This window comes from Pipistrellus kuhlii, unplaced genomic scaffold (genome assembly GCF_014108245.1).
Source record: "Pipistrellus kuhlii isolate mPipKuh1 unplaced genomic scaffold, mPipKuh1.p scaffold_m20_p_2, whole genome shotgun sequence".
NCBI lineage: Eukaryota > Metazoa > Chordata > Mammalia > Chiroptera > Vespertilionidae > Pipistrellus > Pipistrellus kuhlii.
The window spans coordinates 123,494,936-123,499,602 of record NW_023425515.1 but is presented as its reverse complement, the minus strand read 5'-3'; the positions used below and the strand labels follow the sequence as shown (position 1 = coordinate 123,499,602).

The 4,667-nt window shown below is 39.4% G+C and overlaps 1 pseudogene; it reads right to left on the bottom strand.

Annotated features, from left to right (window-relative positions):
* Window positions 1-878: 878 nt before the first annotated feature.
* Window positions 879-934, bottom strand: LOC118725058 (annotated as a pseudogene).
* Between the last annotated feature and the right edge of the window lie 3,733 nt (window positions 935-4,667).

Genomic DNA, 4,667 nt, shown 5'->3' with positions numbered 1-4,667 from the left:
CTATAAAAAAATATTTCTCAGGTGATTGTACGGTGAGGTAGCTTTTGACCATACAGGATAGACACACCCAGCTCTGGGACCAAAGCTTTAGCTCTGTGGAAGGAGAGGAAGGAAGAATCAACTGTAGGATTTCATGGCATATTAGCTGTGTGACTTGGGGACAGTGAGCCAGTGAGCAGTCCTGGAGTAATTCAAGGTTTCTTGTTTGGGAGGCTGATGAGGGTGCAATGCTTCTCCCTTGGGTGAGGAAGCTGGTTGACAAAAGATGTTCATTCATCTCCATCTGTGTTTAATTCACTTTAGATGCTAATTAGAGCATCTATAGGTTTGCACATTGGGGGAATAATGGCTCAGAGCAGAATCTTTGGAATCAAGCTGAGCTGGGTTTGAATCCTTTTCTGCCACTTACGAACTGTGTCTTTGGGCATGTAATTTGTGCCCTGAGTTTCTTAGCTGAAAGGTGGAGATACTATTAGAGCTTATGTCATAGGAATGTTGTAAGAATAAATGAGAATATATATGTAAGTCATTTAAACAGTGCCTGACCCAACGTACATGGCAGGTCCTCAGTAAATAGCAAAAGTAATTGAGGATGCATGCAGCACACACACACACACACACCACACACACACACACACACACACACACACACACACACACACACGAAAACTACAATAAATAATGCTGGCTGCAGTCAGTGGGGGCAGTGGAAGTGCTAGGGTCCAGACTTGGAGCTTCTGGGTCAGATATAAATAAAGTTTGATGTCAAGTAAAAATTCGGGGAGTGGCAGAGTGACAGGAACGTCGAAATGCTGGAGTTTAAGCCACGGTTCTATTACTTAACAAATGTGTGCCTGAGATAAGCCACTTCCCATCTCTGCTAATCTTCTCTGTATCGTTCCAATTTTAGTATATGTGCTGCCGAAGCGAGCACCACTTCCCATCTCTGTACTGCAATTTCTACTTATCTCCTTGAGTTGTTGTGAAAATTAAAGGTGCCTGTCTCCTGGGTTTTTGTGTATTTAGAACATTATCTGGCAGTAAGTTCAATAGAAGTGTTCATTGTTATTGCTTTATTGTTTTTATTGTATGTGACATTTCTGCTTCTCATAAAGTTACAGTGCATAAATCTAGTCTGTGGAGGTGAATTAAGCAGGTCCACTAAGAGTTGCTGGGAGAGGGATAGAAAGCTAGAAACGTCAATGAGAGAGAAACATCGACCAGCTGCCTCTTGCACACACCCTACAGGGGATGTGCAGGAAACCAAGGTACATGCCCTTGACCGGAATTGAACCTGGGACCTTTCAGTCCGCAGACCGACGCTCTACCACTGAGCAAAACCGGTTTCGGCCAAATTATCTATCTTTTTAATAGCTTAGCTCCAAAAAGAATTTCTTATGTTACTCCTGTACTATCTAAATTTTATATTTATATTGTCTGTATTTAACAAAATCTTGGCTTAACCAAAAAGACATTATTAATAGGATACTATTGTGCATTTAAAAAAAAAAAGAATTGCTATCATTGGGTGAATTATGGTGATACTGTGGTGATTCTATGAGACAGCTCAGGTCAACATTTTAGGCCTCATCGTGAGTGGACCAAGGAGGATGGTGGAGTCAGATAATTGATATATTAGAACTGGAAGTGATGTTCATGAGCATTCAGCCCATTGGGGTTCAGGTTGTTTTGTGGCATTGGTTCAAAGAATACTAATTAGACAGATAAATCACCTTTCTAAGGTTTACTATTAAGTAAAGTAGATGTGGGGCCAGGACTCCCACCTGCTCAACATCCCTCTCCTTGCCAACTAGAAGGGAGGGAAGTAGATACATAATAGTAACTACGGTAACAACTAATATTTATGATATGCTTCCTACTTCCCAGGTACTATGCAAATTATATTATATGTATTAGCTCAGCTTACTCACAAATCCTTGTGAAATATTCTTTTCATCATAAATGTAAATATGGCCCTAGTCAGTTTGGCTCAGAGGATAGAGCATTGGCCTATGGACTGAAGGGTCCCAGGTTTGATTCCGGTCAAGGGCACATGCCTGGGTTGCAGCTCAGTGCCCAGTAGGGGGTGTGTAGGAGGCAGCCGATCAATGATTCTCTTTCATCATTGATGTTTCTATCTCTCTCCCTCTTTCTTCCTCTCTGAAATCAATAATATATATGTAAATATATATTAAATATAAATATGAAACTGAAAAAGAATAAATAAAAGTTCCAAAGTAATTCAAGGAGTGGCCAAACTTGAATTTGCAGCCGATTGTGGGTGATTTGAGAACCTCTGCTTTAAGTCACAATGCTCTATTACACATCCATTTGAAAACAACCAAGTGTCACCACCTTTTTTTTGTAAGTGAAGAAACAGAGCCCAGATTAAGTGGCTTATCAAGGGTGCTTTCTGGTGGATACCAAAGCACAATGACTTCCTCATCAATTGTCACCTTTCAGGACTCCCCAAAACATACCGCCACCAGGGAACTGGCCTGACTGCCACCCCTACAATGCCTCCTTCATGTGGCTGAATCCCCACAGCACTTGACTTGCTGTGTGATATGGACTATGTCCCCATACATTTGTGTGTTCTCTAATTTTTCTAATAAGTATAAAGACCAAAGCTTATATTTAAGCCTAAGATGCAACATTTTGCAAAATGGAAGACATTTAGACAAGAAACTTTTTAATGAACTCTTTCAGGGACCCTAACTGTATAAACATATCTTTCCAGCTAGAAAGCAATGCACTGATATACAGGTGCTTCTCATTTAGCCTGACAGATGCAGAAGGTAATAAGTGCCACTTAGGAGTTCCAATTACAATACATATTCTCACACCCAAAAAGATTATGGCAAAGAGGATGAGGAAAGTAGACTTAGTGTATATTAAAAAATTCAAATCACTCACAGTCATCAAAATATGGTGATACTGGCATGAGAAAAGACAAATAGATCAGTGACACAGAATAGAGACAAAAGTTAATTTCATATGTGACATTGGTGGTATTTCAATTTAACAACCAAAGAATAGTGCTGATAAATCGTTACCTATCAAGAAGAAAAGAAAGTTGTACCCCTCCTTTACACCATATAGAAAAATACCCCACATTAAAAAACACAGTAAATATTTTAGGATAAGAGGATAAACATTTTTAGAAGAAAATATAAAATAATATTGGGTAACTTCAAATAGGAAAGACATCTTCTTAAGTCAGAAAAGATATAAAAGAAAGCTATAAAAGATAAACATATGTAAGATTATATTTACCCATAAGATAAAAGAAGGCGAATGGTAATTGCATGTTGGGAAAAAATGACAGAGGGTTAACATCCACAATATGTAAAAGTTCATACTTCTAAGATTAATTTAACAACTCAATAGAAAAATGGGCAAAGATCATGTGTAGGCAATTGGCAGAAGAAATAAATCTAAATGGCCAATACATCTGTAAGAAAACAAGCAAGTTTCCGAGTAATCAGGAAAATACAAATTGATGTGCAGGAGTAAAAAAAAAAAAAAAAATTTCACCCAACTGTTTGACAAAAATTAAGAAAGATCATTAAAACCCAGTGCTGTCTAGACAATGTGGGAAAGGTACAGTTTCAGTTATTACTGGTGGGAATGGGAAACAATGCAATCTTTTTGAAAAATAATCTAGTAACACTCATTTCAATTTCAATTCATATAATCAGCATAGGAATTCTGCTTCCAGGAAACTATGCTATAGAAATGCACACTCAAAATTTAAGGACACATGAACCAGGACTTTTCAACAGCACTGTTTCATAGTGGCAAGCATTTGCAAAGGAAGCAACCACCACGAGCCCTGGTGGAGCAGGAATTGAGTAAGTTGAGGATCATCTCACCATGGACTATAATAGCATCAACCACAAAGAATGAGTTAGCTCTATATCTATTCACTAGGGGGAATGTTCCTGAGTCATTGCTAAGTGGAAAAACAAGAAGCTAGGAAATGGGTATAGTATGAACTCATTTTTGTAAAACGAAACAAAACAACAAAAAGGGAAAATTCCTACATATTCTTATAAAAATCTGTATATGTTCCTCTGACTATGGATAAAAATACGTATTTAACAGTGAAAATTTGGAAAGAGTGATGCTAGAGAGAAGAGAGGGGGTGAGAGGAGGTATAAAGTTAATGAAAAGGGGAATTCACCCAAAATACAAGCAAGTAAAAAAAAAAAAAAGTAACAAGTAGATTCTAGGCAACCTTCAATGTACATACTGGAGAGACCAGATGGCAGAGTTGACCTAAAGGTTATAGGCAGAAGACCCCTTTGTGAAGGATGCCTGCTGGTGGTACCCGGTAGTTGGAATCACGCACTTACACAAGGTTGCTGGACTTTGCTATTTGGAATCCCCTGTGCTCTATCTCCTTCCTCTCCATCCTCAGCACAGTGCCATGCATGGGCAGAGCTCAGTGAACAGGACACTATTGTGGCCTTGGACAAGCACACAAAACCAGAGAGCTGAATGCAGCTGAGAGGTGATCCCCCTGGGCCCGTCCTGCCCTGCCTGGGGCTCAGTTCACAAAACAGGGTGGGCTTTCTGCCTGAGCACCCCAGAAGGGGGTGGAGGAAAGCCCATTCTGAGCACCCGCTCAATAGGTGCATTAGTCTTTGGACAAAAAGTGAGTT